A 17,858-nucleotide genomic window follows, 5' to 3' on the forward strand; every position below is an offset into this window, starting at 1 on the left:
GACTAATGCTGAAGCTGAAACTCCAATACTTTGGCCACTTGATGCAAAGAGCTAACTCATTTGAAAAGATTCTGATGCTGGGAAAGATTGAGGGCAGGAGGAGATGGGGACGACAGAGGATGAGATATTTGGATGGCATCACCGACTCAATGGACATGGGTTTGGGTGGACTCCAGGAGTTGGTGATGGACAGGGAGGCCTGGCATGCTGCAGTTCATGGGGTTGCAAAGAGTTGGACCTGACTGAGTGACTGAACTGAAATGAAGTCATCTGAACTTTGGGCATCTGATCTAGTGGGAAAACAGTTCCAGTGGGAACTGTTCCAGTGGGAAAACAGCAAACTCCTCTGACAAAAGTGAGAATAGAGTTGGTACTGATAAAGCCAAACTCTGAACATATTCCTATTTTTTTCTCAGAAGAAATTGTTTAAGTTGAAGTAGAAACCATGTGAGACATGTCTCAAAATGTTGAGCCACTAGAAAATTTTAATGCAACTGCTTCCTCTGGTAGAATGTCAGGGAAATGTTAATCAATGAAAAACACTATTTTCAAGCATTTTTTAATCAGTCTGTCAATGATTAGAGTTGAGTGTTCACATTTTCCTGGGCACTGAGCTGGATGGAAAAGTAACAGGTCATGGTCCATGCCCTCAAGAAATTTAGATATTACAGCTAGAAATACTCTAATTTGGGCTAAATTTAAATGCTAGATTAATCTATCATTTTAAATTAATTATATATATATTAAATATATATATTTACATATTATATACATGATAAGTAAATTATATATATGTATATACAGTGTGTAAATGTGTATATGTTTTTATTTTTGGCTTTGGAGTCATGTTCAGGAGTCAATCTTCACGGCTATGTGATCTTCAGAACATGTTAATTACTCTTGACCTCAATTTTTTCATTTGTAAATTTTAACCAAGATTATTTCAGAAAGCTTTTTGAGAACTAAGTAAAATAACACTTTTACAGTGTTTTTCACATAAAGAATACTCAATAAATTCTGGTGCTTTTCTTTAGAATCTCAATTTTTCAACAGTTAGGCTTTCCGGAAGCAGTAAGACCTCTGGTAAATTGTTGATTTCAATTGGTAGAATTTAAAACTCTTTGGAAATTACTCTGTTGAGTTAAAAACATTATTTCAGTTAATTTGAAAACTTAAATTTCTGCAGATAAAGAAAATATTGTAGTATACACTGGGGCTCCATGAAACTGTTGAAAAGCCAACACAATTTATGGCTCCTTTTATTTGTTTTATTTTGGTTTTACCTTAAGATAGAACAAAAAACTCACACCGAATAAATCCTAGGAAGCAATATGCCTCCAGTACCCATTTTAACAAAAGGCTACTCAATTTCTATGTACAAGACCACATCCAATAACTTGGAGGAAGTAACTTTTCTCCAACTACTGAGTCGAGCTCTTTCAGCAACTATGCTTGTTGCTGGAAGGGTCCTATACTGAGAAATAAGAATCGAGAAGTGATATGACCTTCCACAAGTTTGCTCTTATTGTTACAAAATTACTCCATTAACCTCCTTCCTCTCTTAAATCATTATGGCAAGCAACTGTGGAAGCAAACAGAATAAAATGCTGTCATTACAAAACAATAGCATCAGGCAGAAATTCATCATAACATCTCTTAAAAAAAAAGATAAATGTTCATTTTGTGCATGCTTTTTATTTCAGAATAAAATACTTTTTAAATTAAAAATCCTGTAGCCTCCCATAAAGGATTCTCCATACCAGTTTATTAGACCTGTGAAGTTCAAAATATACGCAATAGACAGATGACTCATATTATGATCTCATTAAAGAGAAGGCAGGACTTATCTGTAATGACACTAGCCTCCAAAAGGTGAATTTTTCATTCCTTGATTTAAGCTTTGCCATGGCTTTCTTTTATCTTATACCACCCCATTTGGTTGGTGTGTTGAAACGATCTTCTCATGTTTGGACTGTCCCCGGTGGACATTTTTGGCAGACTGGAGGAACTAGTGTCTGGAATCTTTGTTGAGCACCATGCTCTTCTTAAGGCTGTAAAAGATCCAAGTCGCACATCTGTTACTCATTTATACCCTTGAACCAAAAGCTGGGTCAGAAGAATGGGATTAAGAAAACCGTGCTATTAAGCCTTTTCTTCCTTCTGTTTTCTCTGCACTTTTTCCATCTTCCCAACAAGCAGATTTTTGATTACGAAATGACAGATCTGTAAGCTAAAATCAATGCTGAAATTGTTTCCAAAATTTTTCTCTTAATTTTTAGGTAGTATTTGCCTTTTTAACTTTGCTTTTTAAAATAAATTTTTAGAACAGTTTTTGTTATTCAGAAAGGTTTTGAAGTTAGTATGTGGAGTTCCCATATGCCCATATCCAGTGCATTAACATATTGTGTTAGTATGGCATATTTCTTACAACTAATGAACCAGAAAAACATCTACTTCTGCTTTAATGAATATGCCAAAGTCTTTGTGTGGGTCACAACAAACTGTGGAAAATTCTTAAAGAGATAGGAATACAAGACCACCTGACCTGCTTCCTGAGAAATCTGTATGCAGGTAAAGAACCAGCAGTTAGAAATGGACATGGAACAACAGACTGGTTCCAAATAGGAAAAGGAGTACATCAGGCTGTATATTGTCACCTTGCTTATTTAATTTATATGCAGAGTACATCATGAGAAACACTGGGCTGGAAGAAGCACAAGCTGGAATCAAGATTGCCAGGAGAACTATCAATAACCTCACATATGCAGATGACACCACTCTTATGGCAGAAAGTGAAGAAGAACTAAAGAGCCTCTTTATGAATTTGAAAGAGGAGAGTGAAAATTTGGCTTAAAGCTCAACATTCAGAAAACTAAGATCATGGCATCCAGTCCCATCACTTCATAGCAAATAGATGAGGAAACAATGGAAACAGTGAGAGACTTTATTTTTTTGAGCTCCAAAATCACTGCAGATGGTGACTGCAGCCATGAAATTAAAAGACGCTTGTTCCTTGGAGGAAAAGTTATGACCAACCTAGACAGCATATTAGAAAGCAGAGACGTTACTTTGCCATAAAGGTCCATGTAGTCAAAGCTATGGTTTTTTCCAGTAGTCATATATGGATGTGAGAGTTGGACTATAAAGAAAGCTGAGCACCAAAGAATCTGTGGTATTGGAGAAGACTCTTGAGAGTCCCTTGGACTGCAAGGAGATCCAACCAGTCCATCTTAAAGGAAATCAGTCCTGAATAGTCATTGGAAGGACTGATGCTGAAGCTGAAACTCCAATACTTTGGCCACCTGATGTGAAGAACTGACCCACTAGAAAAGACCCTGATGCTGGGGAAGATTGAAGGTGGGAGGAGAAGGGGATGACAGAGGTTGAGATGGTTGCATGGCATCACTGACTCAATGGACATGAATTTGAGTAGGCTCTGGGAGTTGGTGGTGGACAGGGAAGCCTGGCATGCTGCAGTCGTGTGGTCACAAAGATTTGGACACGACTTAGCGACTGACCTGAACTGAATGAACAAATTTTGATAGATTATTTTAATTAAAGTCAGTACTTGATTCAAATTCCCTTGGCTTTATGTTGCAGGATCCCATCCAGGATGCCACATTTTGTTAAGGAGTCATTCCTCCTTAGGCTCCTCTTGAGTTTCTCAATTTGTTCTGTTTTTTTTAGACCTGAGAATTTTGAGAACAAGTCGTTTTACACAGAATGTCTCTCAATATTGGAAGTTAGTCTGATATATTTCTTGTGATTAGACTGAGTTTATCTATTTTTGTGAGGAAAACCTCAAAGGCAAAGTACTGTTTTCCTCACGTTTTATCAAGAACACATACTATAATGTGACTTATAACTGTTAGGCAACTTTGAGCCTCTGGTGAGGTGGTTTTTATCTGTTTTCTCCATTGTCAAGTTATTCATTTCCCCCTTTCCACCAAGTTCCCCTAGGAAAGAAGTCACTGTAGAAAACCCATATTTAAAAAATGAGGAGGTGTATTCCCCTGTTTGAGGGAGAAATATCTCATAAATATTTTGGGATTATCCTATACAGAATGTTTTTCACTTCCCCTCCACTTATCTAATTACTCAATAATTTATATCATCATGGAATCATCATGGATATTTATTTTACACTTTGGGATATAACCCAATACAATTTCATTTTCTTTCTTTCTTTTTTTTTGGCTCATTTTGTTCCGCCTTTGGTCATTGGAAGCTTTCTCCTTTGACATGTTCCACTATTGTTTGTTGGTTATTTCTTTCTTAGTTACTTTTTAGCACTTACTTACTTTATGCTACTACAAGATACTCCAGGCTCACATTGTATATTTTTTGCCCCCAGTACTGGTATCAGTACATTTCCCAGGGAGCCCTGGTCTTTTTGTTGGAAAATGAAATATGGGCTTCCCTGGTGGCTCAGCAATAAAGAATCCTTCTGCCAAGCAGAAAATCAGTCCCTGACTCAGGAAGATCCCCTGGAGAAGGAAATGGCAACCCACTCCAGTATTCTTGCCTGGGAAATCCCATGGACAGAGGAGCCTGGCAAGGTATGGTCCATGGAGAAGCAAAAGAATTGGACATGACTTAGTGACTAAACAGCAATCAGAAAACAAGATATGGATGCTTCTAAGATGTCGTTGTTTCTAGATCCTCCCACACAGAGCAAGGGCATATTTGTGTGTACTATCCAGTGTATATACATGCATCAATAAATATTTCCATCTGTAACTACCTATTGTAAGCTAACTATGAATTCATACTAATGTCCCCAACTCTAATTTATTACCACATGGATCATTCTAGCTTCCTCCCCTAGCTTATATGTACTGAATAGGAAGAACTCAACTACCACCAACGTATATGAATACTAGTATCAAAACTATTAAACAATGCAAAATTCTTGGACTGGTTTCTTCCACTTAACAGGCATTTAAGGTTCATTCATGTTTTATGTGACTTGAGATTTCACTTCTTGCATATGTGAGTGTCTGTCTGCTCAGTCATATTTGACTCTTTGTGACCCCATGGACTGTAGCCTGCCAGGCTCCTCTGCCCATAGAGTTTTTTAGGCAAGAATACTGGAGTGAGTTGCCATTTCCTCCTCTAGGCGATCTTCCCAACCTAGGGATCAAACTCATTTCTCTTGCTTTTCCTGACTTTCCTCTTTGGCAGGTGGACTCTTTACCACGGGTGCCATCTGGTTCACTTCTTATAAGCGAATAACAGTCCATTGTGTGGAACCTGAATACGTGGGAGTTTGTGGCGTAATTACCTCCTTCTATTACAAACGCACAATATTCTTATCAAGGCTGCTGACTGGGCTTGAGATGGAGACACGATCTAACACATCACAGAGAAAACTGTTGTCTTCCCAGACACCTGGTTTATTTCCAGTCATGTTGACTTTTAAGGTTTCCTGAAAACCAGGAAATATTGTTAACTTCCTCTGGTATATCTTTATTTGGCCCCCTCTCCTCCCTTTGTCTTTTCTTTCTCTTCACTCTCTACTTTCTACCAAACAGCTTTTAGAAATGTAAACGTAAGAGGAATTATGCTGCAAGCTTGGTTCTTCATAAAAGAACAGCTTTTAATTAAATTAGAAAAAAAATACCGCCACAGGCAACACTTAAACTGACAAGGAATGCATTCTGTTAATCTTTGCAGAGAGGTACTGTACACTGCACTTAATTTAATTAGATAGAGAAAAGGCCTGTTTAGTCCTAGGGGGTTTACCAATGTCCTTTTAAATTGAGGACACAGCATTTATATAAAGTCATTTTAATATCAGGCAATACATTTCTAAACAGTAATTTAAAAATATTACTTGCTATTATTAAATGATACCTTGTTGTAACTTCCCACTTCATGAAACGACTTTCATTTCACAGAGAAATTTCACCCACCAACAGGCTTTTTGCTTCCCTCGAATAATTTATTGACTTTTAAAGTGTTAAATAATTAGGATTAGGTTCCCTGGAAAACAACTGCACTAGGGAAATGCATGTCAAAGCTATATTACAATGGATAATGTATTTGGATTATCTTTCTCTTCTGGGCCATGGTAGTGAATGATAACTAACTTTTATATTAAAAACTATATTACAGTTAAGAAGTAGGTTATATTCTGATGCCACTCCTGGTACTACAGACACAGAAGAGAAATCTTTAAGATGATTTATTCATCTTTTTATTTCAAATCATACTCTCCAACACTTTAAAATCTTCACTGAATATTTATTTCTACCTCTTTCAACCACCCTAAGAAGCTAGATGGGTTATCATTATATCACATTCAGTTATAATAGAAAATCAGTGATCATATTAAGTAACTAAGTATAAGCAACTACAGTTCAAAAAGCAAGTTATACACCAAGAAATGTTCTGTTTCATGAGGTTTTTTTTAAATACAGAAATTTAGAGAACACTGTTGCTCTATATATTTAGGAGAAATATATATATATATATATATATATATATATATATATATATATATATACACACATATATATGGAATCCCCTGCTGGTTCAGTGGTAAAGAATCCACCTGCAGTGTTAGAGACTCAGGTTCAGTTCCTGGATTGGGAAGATTCCCAGGAGAAAGAAATGGCAACCTACTCCAGTATTCTTGTCTGAGAAATCCCATGACAGAGGAGCCTGGCGGGCTACAGTCCATGAGGTTTCTAAAGAGTTGAGTCAACTTAGCAACTAAACAATAACATTTATATGTGTATATGTGTACATATATACCTGTATTGTAATCCCTTGGATTTTATTTGTTAATTTACTATTCATATCAGTAGTTGAAAGTAGACACTAGCCTAGGTGATAGTGATCTGAACTAGTTAAACATGGCCTATGATAGCATAAAACTTAGAATCCTACAGTCTGGGGGATTGTTTCTGTCTGTGGTTTCAGGTTTAGGTGAAGGTTGGAGCAATTTTTGAGCAATAAACTACTGAACAAGAGATTGATTGGAAGTATGTTAATCTCTCTTTTGGTTATCTATCCTTACAGTACAACATGTTTTGCAATTACAAGCATGATATATGTTGACAAAATTAGTCCACAGCAAGTGGGACAAATTCACTTTCAGTAATAACTCGTCAGCATGTAATTTTCAGTTCTGATCAGAAAACCTAGCAGACCTCTGATTTAAAATGACTGTTTGGGGACAAATTAGGAAGTTCGTTTTCAAGAAGAATGTTTTCTGGCATTTATTTGCACAGAGACTTATATAACCAGTCCAAATTCATGCCCCACTTATGTAATAGTAATCCATTGTTAACTGCTTAGCACAAAAGTAAGGACCAAAGGGACAAATACTGAGCATCATAACAACTTAGGAGACACTGTATCAGGGTTAGCAAAATAGGCTTGTTACTATGTGGACCTGTATTTGAATCTCAGTCCTGTCATCTGGGCTTCCCTGATATCTCAGTTGGTAAAGAATCTGCCTGCAATGCAGGAGACCCAGGTTCAATTCCTGGGTGAGGAAGATCCCTTGGAGAAGGGATAGGCTACCCACTTCAGTATCCTTGGGCTACCCTTGTGGCTCAGCTGGTAAAGAATCTGCCTGCAGTGTGGGAGACCTGGGTGTGATCCCTGGGTTGGGAAGATCCCCAGGAGAAGGGAAAAGCTACCCACCCCAGTATTCTGGCCTGGAGAATTCCATAGACTGTTTAGTCCATGGGGTTGCAAAGAATCGGACTTTCACTTTCACTTTCTGTCATCTATTATCTGAATTATCTTAGGCTTATTCCTTAAACTCTGAAGGCTCAGATTCTCTGTGCTTAAAATAATAGTAACAACCATGCATAAACATTGCTTAAGGATTAAATTTTTAAATGTACCCCAAATATTTATTGGGCTTCCCTGGTGGCTCAGATGGTAAAGAATCTGCCTGTAATGCAGGAGATCTGGATTCAATCCCTGGGTTGGGAAAATCCCTCAAAGAAGGGAATGGCAACCCACTCCAGTATTCTTTCCTGGAGAATTCCATGGACAGAGGAGCCTGGTGGGCTATAGTCAATGGGGTCGCAAAGAGTAGGACGTGATGGTGACTAACACTTCCACTTTCACTTTCCGATACTTATTACTAAGCTTTCATGTATGTTGCAGATAATGTTGGATGTTATTGTGTTCTTTGGCAGTAACTAGGACTTTAAAATTGTTCTATATTCTTTGATGATTTAGATTAAATGCTTTTGTCATAGTTAACAGAAAATTGTACTTGATTTTAAAAACAGGCAAAATATACCATTTCAACTAAAATGAATTTAGATGTAGAATAAAAGTTGTTATCATAGATTTATCTTCAATAACCCAGGTTCTCTCTCTCATATATCTCTATATATATATATATATATATATATTTTTTTTTTTTTTTTTTTTGCTCTGCCCATATATAGTGTTGACTTTTTTGGCCTTGGATTTGAATCTTCATGATCATGAAGTGGTTGCTACAGCCTGCTCTCACAATTTCACAGGATATTGTACAATGGCCAAAAGTGAAAAGAAAAATGCCAAGAACTGTAGGGTCTGAGACTGAACAGTGCTTCAAGCTAGCAAATTAGTTTGCCATATTGCCAGGGATATTGAGACTCCTAGGTGAGTGAGAAATGGACAACCAAAAGGAACTTCCAAAACTGGTGTGTGTATGTATGTGTGTATCCACATCAGTCAGTATAAATTGTCCTTTAAACAAATTAAGAAAACCCCCTTATATAAAGTATAGCTGCCTTATGGCAACAGACAGACAAATAGGATTTCTTTATCTGCGAGTGTTGAGAAATATATGTGTGTATGTAAGACAGAAACAGAGAGAGAATATTTTGAACAGTGTTATCTATTAATGATATAATTTGTCTATTGTTACGTTGTCTGCATTGTCTGATTTTTCCATGTTGAATGCCTACTGCCATACCTGATTCACACTAGGTGCTCATTAAAATTTTATTAGATTATCTAATATGTAATTTTAAGCTTTATAATAAAAGTTATCTATATTGTGATACCCTCCTAAGAAAACTCTGAGTCTTAATTAAATTGATACTCTATCCTGATTTGTTTCTTTGTTCAATATTAATCATTTTCTAAAAGCTTATGTTGCTGTTAAAAGTCTAGGGAAACAATATTCAATATAGCTACCCTATGTTGTGTGGTACTTTCATGCACTTTGGTGCTGTATTCATCCTCTCGATTTTTTTGTCTTTTTTTTTTTTTTTTGCTGGTCAAATGAACAGCACCTTGGGTAAGCCCATGTCTCAATTTGAGTGCCAGTGAGAAACTTACTCCTTGGAAGGAAAGTTATGACCAACCTAGATAGCATACTAAAAAGCAGAGACATTACTTTGTCAACAAAGGCCCATCTAGTCAATGCTCTGGTTTTTCCAGTGGTCATGTATGAATGTGAGATTTTGACTATAAAGAAAGCTGAGCGCTGAAGAATTGATGCTTTTGAACTGTGGTGTTGGAGAAGACTCTTGAGCATCCCTTGGACTGCAAGGAGATCCGACCAGTCCATTCTAAAGGAGATCAGTCCTGGATGTTCATTGGCAGGACTGATGTTGAAGCTAAAACTCCAATACTTTGGCCACCTGATGCAAAGAGCTGGCTCATTTGGAAAGACTCTGATGCTGGGAAAGACTGAGGGCAGGAGGAGAAGGGGATGACAGAGGATGAGATGGTTGGATGGCATCATCGACTCGATGGACATGGATTTGGGTGGACTCTGAGAGTTGGTGACGGACAGGGAGGCCTGGCATGCTGCAGTTCATGGGGTCGCAAAGAGTCAGACGTGACTGAGCGACTGAACTGAGCTGAGAAACTTAAGATTTCAATACAAGGCATAAGTCTTTGTTACCTGTGTAATTTTCAGATGTTTTTGAAGTGAAAATTTTTCTTACTGCAGAAAGTGTTTAACTCATTATGTTGCCATTTTTTATGCAAAAAAATAAAAAGAATAATTCACATAAAAGAATCAGCTGGAAAGCTACCCTTATGGCCTGTAAAACTATGCTATTGAGAAATTGGGCAAGAACTATATAGCATATGCCATTTATATTTTTATGTCTCTGTGAACTCACCAAGGTTCATAGTCAAGAAGCCATCTAATTTGGAGATTATTACTATTAGATTGTGGAGACCCCTCAAAATGATTTAAACCACAGTTCAACATCAGTGTCCTGCTAAAAGTATCTTAAGCTTGTGAATATTCTTTACTACTATTTCTTCTTACAATACACATGATCATTAGTTCCACAAACATACAAGGCATGCTTATTATGTTTGGTGGATACAAAGATGAGTAAGACATAGGTTCTGTCCTCAAGGGCATTCATACAGAAAACTGCAACTCAACGGGATTCTTCATAATAAAAGTATATGGAGGATGCAAAAAAAAAAAAAAGCGGGTAGGGGGAGATTTAACTGCCTGATGGTGAAGGAAAGTTCACCAAAGCTGCCTCCATTCTATAAGTCTAAGTCAGCGAGGTGCAAGGTTGATGAATAACCTTCTAATAAGGAACCTCTTAAGCAAAAGCTTGGAGGGCTGATAAAAGGTGATGGAGAATAGTTAATACTTAGAGATTATGGTGGTACCCTGTAGAAATATAGAAAGAGAGGAGATGAATGTGTTTGTTAAGAGTCAAACTATAAAAGTGAAATTCAAAGAGCTATATAAAGGCAAAGGATTCAAGGAAAACTGAATGATTCTCAAGAAAAACTACCTGCGTTTTCCTTGAAAGCGTTAGTATACATAAAGAAAGAAGGAAGGTTTTAGTCTTCCCTGGGAACACAGGGCAAAGAAAAAGGGAAGAAATATTGAACAGATACAATACTTCTTAGCACACAAAATCAGAGTTCTATGCTTGAAAGGCTAAGGAACAGATATTTTATCATAGAGAATTCAGCAGAGTAATAGCTCTCTCCCAATGAGGTCTCTTAAAGAAAAAACCCAAGAATCTTTTACTCTGGCAGTCACACTCAGCCCCTTCCTGACAAATATGTGAACATTTTGAATATGAAGCTGTTGTGTTTAAGAAACTGTGAGAGCCTCCTGCCTTAGTTTCCACACTCTTCCCCACCCCCGCAAATTCAGCCTCAGAAGTAAGAACTGCTGCTGCTGCTAAGTCACTTCAGTCGTGTCCAACTCTGTGTAACCCCATAGACAGCAGCCCATCAGGCTCCACCGTCCCTGGGATTCTCCAGGCAAGAACACTGGACTGGGTTGCCATTTCCTTCTCCAATGCATGACAGTAAAAAGTGAAAGTGAAGTCGCTCAGTCGTGTCCGACTCTTCGCGACCCCATGGACTGCAGCCTACTAGGCTCCTCCGTCCATGGGATTTGCCAGGCAAGAGTACTGGAGTGATGTGCCATCGCCTTCTCCGCAGAAGTAAGAACATGGAAGCACAAACGAATAAAGGGGAAAACAGGATGGGAAAGGGAGAGAAACTCCAAAAGTGGATATGTTCATGAGCAGTGTTCTGTTTTCGTGACCAGTGTTAAATCCTACAGTGACCACCCCAGGATTCTCACTGAGTGGTGGGAGACTGGATCATTTATCCATAACCTTGATCTCCCATTACTGAGGGTTGCATCCTGGGTGGCTCACCTTCCCATGCCACGTGTCCAAATACTTCCAAGTTATCTAAGTTCAGAAAACCATACTACTAATGAATTTGAGAAAGACAACCCTGGAGCACAAAGTGAGAGTCAAGTACTTAAAGAAGGAAGCCATCAGCTTGATGATCCCTGAGTCTGAAAGCTGGCTTGGGTCAAGAAATTGGTACAGCAGTGACTATATGCCCCTGCTTGTGCTATGCTGAGATCCCACTCTATCTATCAAGGTAATGAGGCTAGGCAGATAAACCTTCTAGCTGCATGACACAAGTGAAAGTTGCTCCATTGGATCTGACTCTGCAACTCCATGGGCTGTAGCCTGCCAGGCTCCTCTCTCCATGGGATTTCCCGGGCAAGCATACTGGAGTGGGTTACCATTTCCTTTCCTGGAAGATCTCCCCAGCTCAGGAATTGAATCAGGTCCTCTGCACGGCAGGCGGATTCTTTACCACCTGAGCTACCAGGGAAGATTTTCTTTCTGTATTCCCCCTCTAGTTTTTCTCTCTCAACACTGCAGAATTTCTACTCAACTATTTCCCCACCTAGTTTATTACTCCTCTATACTGCTGTTTCTAATTTGCTAGTATGTAAACATAACTACCAACTTCTTAATTTTAGTTTCAGGGTAAATTTTCTTTTCCTCTTTAGCTTGAGCATATTAAATCAGTTATCTTAAAGTCTGTGTGATATCTCTAATATATGAATTATATAAGGTGGATTTACATGTTTTTCTTCCTCTTGATTTCTGTGGTCAATTGATCATGTTACCATTCCTGTAGTATTTCACTGAATGAAATACTTGATTATGGATGAAAAATTGTAGTTTTATATGACATCTTCCTCCATAGAAGACTGTTTCCTTTAGCAGCAGACAGAGTGGCAAGGATGCACCCATATTTTCTTGAGGGCTGGTATATTTGACACCCTGCTCATTTAACTTATATGCAGAGTACATCATGAGAAACGCTGGGCTGGATGAAGCACAAGCTGGAATCAAGATTGCTGGGAGAAACACCAATAACCTCAGATATGCAGATGATACCACCCTTATGGCAGAAAGCAAAGAGGAACTAAAGAGCCTCTTGATGAAAGAAGAGAGTGAAAAAGTTAGCTAAATGCTCAACATTCAGAAAACTGAGATCATGGCATCTGTTTCCATCACTTCATGGCAAATAGATGGGGAAACAGTGGAAACAGTGTCAGACTTTATTCTGAGGGGGCTCCAAAATCACTGCAGATGGTGACTGCAGCCATGAAATTAAAAGACGCTTACTTCTTGGGAGAAAAGTTATGACCAACATAGACAGCATATCAGAAAGCAGAGACGTTACTTTGCTAACAAAGGTCTGTCTAGTCAAGGCTATGGTTTTTCCAGTAGTCATGTATGGATGTGAGAGTTGGACTATAAAGAAAGCTGAGTGCTGAAGAATTGATGCTTTTGAACTGTGGTGTTGGAGAAGACTCTTGAGAGTCCCTTGGTCTGCAAGGAGATCCAAGCAGTTCATCCTAAAGGAAATCAGTCCTGAATATTCCTTGGAAGGACTGATGCTGAAGCTCCGATACTTTGGCCAACTGATGCAAAGAATAGACTCATTGGAAAATACCTTGATTCTGGGAAAGATTGAAGGCAGGAGAAGAAGGGGCCAACAGAGGATGAGATGGTTGGATGGCATCACCAACTCAATGGACATGAGTTTGAGTAAACTTGGGAGTTGGTGATGGACAGGGAGTCCTGGCATGCTGCAGTCCACAGGGTCACAAAAAGTTAGACATGACTGAGCGACTGAACTGAACTCAACTATTTCATTGTTCCTCAATCTTGGCCATGATGGAGGTCTCAGTGGAAAACTCAGGGTACAATATAGCCTCTTTTACTTTGTAAAGTCTGAACTTAAACTTTTGCCACACTGGTACTGGGGCATGCTGGAATCGCTGCTCAGATTCTTCTGGGTTTCTTAGAATCTTCTCTTGCATATGTGTATCTTAGAAGCCAATGACTTTAGGGGAACCTGACTACAGATATTGAGGTTAAAGTCCAAGTGATTCTCTCTCTTTTGGACTGAAGTTTCAACTGCTTTTGTTGCCCCAGACTTCCACCTCTCCTCTTTAGTCCAGTAAGACTGCCACTTTTTATTTGGAGTCTACTCCCCTGTTCCTTTTGGAGTGACTGGTGAAGTCACTGGTACTTTTTTTCTCCTAAAGATTAAGACCCTCTGCTCAAGTGAAAACAGATAAGTATACAAACAAAATATGATTATTGGGTGCACACTAGAAATTCATATAGGCCTTAATTCCATATGTTATCTGAGTGAGTCAGTCATGCAATGTAGGTTTGAGCACCAAAATATCCTGACTCCTGATAAAGCAATCTTTCTGCAAAATCATTAGAAAGGGGAGAAAACACTAAGGCCTGAGGGTGAAATTTGGTCCAGTTCCTATTTTTGTGTGACCTGTAATTTAAGAGTAATTTTTATACTTTTAAAAAACATTTGGAGGAGGGGATGAGGAAAAACAATACTTTGTGACACATAAAAATTATATGAAATTCAAATGCTGGCATTGAAGTCTTCTGGATTTCACAGAATGCTCTGTAAAGATAGCTTGCTAACGTAAGCCTTACATTCTTCTCCTTCAAGGATCCCAAGAGTGCTTAACACATGCCAGCCACTATCATTTTCATTACACTTGACTTCATATGTTCCAAGTGCTGGAACTCTTGCATAAGCGAGTGCTTGCCTTTCCACCTCCACCTGGTCCCCATTTACTCCAGTGCCAAATGTCATCACCACCCTACTCACCACTGCCAAAGTGACCCCTGTTTCTATTTCACTGGTAAGTGATCCTTTCTCAGAATCCAGTGCTGAGATTCTGCTTTAAAGGGTCACAATCAGTACTATCTTTGCTTCAGTTTCCTCAGAAAGCAGGCCTTGAGGAAAGCATTGAGGTTCAAGTACTTACATAAGGTGATTCCAAGAAACAAGTGAGAGGAGTAGGCAATTGAAAAGAGAGAAAAAAGAAGAAAAAACATGTTACTGTGCCAACAATTTGAGCAACTGAACCTCAGCTCCACCAGAGAAGCTTGGAGAAACCATCAGAAAACAATATAAGGATTTCCCCATAAGAGAATAGTGAGACTGAAATATTTATCTATGAGCTCAAGCCCCTAATTGTTTGAGAGTGCCCCAGGGTGCGGGAGAGGGCTAAATCCTAGCATTTTCATGCTGTTCCTAGTGATGCACCCCAAGCTCTAGTCTTGAAGGGAAAGTCTTCAGGCAGAGAAGAGTGGCCCAGGAGAGGGAAGGAGAAAAATTTCAACAGAGTGCTAAGAGGTACACTCAGGTGGGCTGAGAGGATATAGGGGAGCATCAGTAGCAGTTGCTACACTGTTTGGTTATAATTCACAGGCTAGGAAGGAGATAAAAGTCCTTAGAAGACACACCAAGAATTTGTCTTTTAATCATGAAAGTTATAGAGAGACATTATAGAATAATCAAGGCTATGGTTTTTCCAGTAGTCATGTATGGATGTGAGAGTTGGACTGTGAAGAAAGCTGAGTGCCGAAGAATTGATGCTTTTGAAGTGTGGTGTTGGAGAAGACTCTTGAGAGTCCCTTGGACTGCAAGGAGATCCAGCCAGTCCATTCTGAAGGAGATCAGCCCTGGGATTTCTTTGGAAGGAATGATGCTAAAGCTGAAACTCCAGTACTTTGGCCACCTCATGCGAAGAGTTGACTCATTGGAAAAGACTTTGATGCTGGGAGGGATTGGGGGCAGGAGGAGAAGGGGACGAAAGAGGATGAGATGGCTGGATGGCATCACTGACTTGATGGACGTGAATCTGAGTGAATTCCGTGAGTTGGTGATGGACAGGGAGTCCTGGTGTGCTGCGATTCATGGGGTCGCAAAGAGTCTGACACTACTGAACTGAACTGAACTGACAGAAATGGATTTTCATTTCAGATGTATGTCTAGTAGCTGTGTGAAAAGTAATCTTAAAAGTAAGAAGCTCCTGTTATTAGCATGTGTTAGAGATAACAAAGACCTCATCAAGAGTAATGAGAACAGGTCTGCCTTCATCTCAAAAAAAAAGAAAGGATGCAGGAATGAGATTATCTTTTCAGTTAATGGTCAGGTTGAAAGGCTAATACACATTTTCAGAATTACTGGGAGTATACAGTTGGAAGAAATTGAGAGAGAAAATATATCAGATTTCTTATTGTTCACTGTATCCCTGCATTTTCAACAGTAGGGGAGAATCTGAATAAGTTACCGGGGCAGTGGTTTTTAAACTATAGTATTCATACACATCACCTGGAGATCATATTAATACACCAGTTTTTACTCAGTTGATCTGGGGAGGGATCCGCTTTCCTAAGAAGACTCCAAATGATGCTAATCTTTTGCTCTTTGATCACAGTTTGAGTAGCAAGATCACAGACTATTTTAGGATGCCCTCATCTGCTCTTAATCAGATCTACATGAGGAATTACAAAACAATAAGTGCATATTTGAGGTGCCTCTGAGCTTATCCATGCTCTGTGTACTTATACCCACAAAATGATCTGTCAGAGTACATACATAGTTGAAGCAAAGCAAATTCCTGACAGTGTGGTTTATATCAGGAGCCTGTATTTATCAAAATTCCAGAACCCAGAATGGCTCTGAGGCATTGCAGTGTTCACAGATGAGCTGTGATAGGTTGAACTGCCAATAACAGAACTATTTAAAACATCTCCCACAAGATCATGAAATGAAGTTTTCCTCTGGTCATCTCACTGGTTAAATGAATTTACAGAAATTTTTCAGGTCAAAATGCATAAATACAAACATCTTCTATATACAAACTCATTGAATGTTAGACCTAAAACTGGAGAGATCTTATGTAATCTCATCAATATGGTACACAGAGCACAGAAATTGCTTTTTTAAAAAGACCCTCATTTTTCAGGTTAATTTTTTTTTACAAGGAAGGAAATTATGTTAGCTCTCCTGAGCCGTTATTTTTCAATACTATATTCTTTTCTTTGTCCTTTGGGTTAAATGCTTCTTGGTTACACTACTGACTTTTGGAGTCAAAGAGGTGAATTAGGTTGAATTGATTTTACTAAAATACTATTGGAATGTCTAGTTTAGATTTTTGTTTCTTTTGTTGTATTTAAATCATTTCTGTCATTAAATTCCCCAAGATATATTTAAAGAGGAACATCTATATCAATTCCAAAAACTAAGGTTTCAAGGACTTACAGCAAAATACATTTCAGGTGAGGCAAAATTGGGAAATGGTTGGAATATCCAACACCAGGAAAGGAAGACCAACTCTCAAGATTAATATAAATGACCCAAGAGAATTCAAGCCTTTGGCAGTGTGAAATATACCCAAGTTCATCCAAGGTGTCAGTTGATGAAAAGGGATATCTTAATCCAAAAGTATTTTAAGATGTATACCAAAAAAAAAAAGTAAAATCAGTTCAGGGAGTTCCCTGGTACCCCAGTAGCTAAGATTTGGCACTCTCAATGCAGGGATCCCAGGTTTGACCCTGGTTAGGGAACAAGATTCCACATGCCACAACTAGGAGTTTCCATGCTGCAACTAAAGATTCTGCATGCCTCCTTTGTCAAAAATAAGGTACCCATAGGGACGTGGGTTTGTCTCTGGGCTATCTTGTTCCATTGGTCTATATTTCTGTTTTTGTGCCAGTACCATACTGTCTTGATGACTGTGGCTTTGTAGTATAATCTGTAGTCAGGAAGGTTGATTCCCCCAGCTCCATTCTTCGTTCTTAATACTGCTTTGACTATTTGTGGTCTTTTGTGTTTCCATATGAACTGTGAAAAAATTTTCCCTAGTTTTATGAAAAGTGCTTCTGGCAATTTGACAGGGATCTCACTGAATCTGTAGATTGCATTTGGTAGTATAGTCATTTTCACAATATTGATTTTTCCTATCCAGGAACATGGAATATCTCTCTATCTGTTTATGTCATCTTTCATTTCTTTCATCAGTGTCTTATAAATTTCTGTATATAGTTATTTTGTCTTCTTAGATAGGACTATTCCTAGATATTGTATTCTTTTTATCGCAATGGTGAATGGGATTGATTTCTTAATTTCTTTCTGATTTTTCATTTTTAGTATATAGAAATGAAAGTGATTTCTGTGTATTGATTTTGTATCCTGTGACTTTGCTAAATTCACTGATTAGCTCTAGTAATTTTCTGATAGTATCT

At 38.4% G+C, this 17,858-nt stretch overlaps 1 non-coding gene across 1 annotated transcript; it reads left to right on the forward strand.

Moving 5' to 3' along the window:
• TRNAC-GCA lies at positions 7,436 to 7,507 on the forward strand. The gene has a single exon. It is a non-coding gene; the product is annotated as a tRNA-Cys (tRNA).

The sequence above is a fragment of the Capra hircus genome, chromosome 2 (genome assembly GCF_001704415.2).
Source record: "Capra hircus breed San Clemente chromosome 2, ASM170441v1, whole genome shotgun sequence".
NCBI lineage: Eukaryota > Metazoa > Chordata > Mammalia > Artiodactyla > Bovidae > Capra > Capra hircus.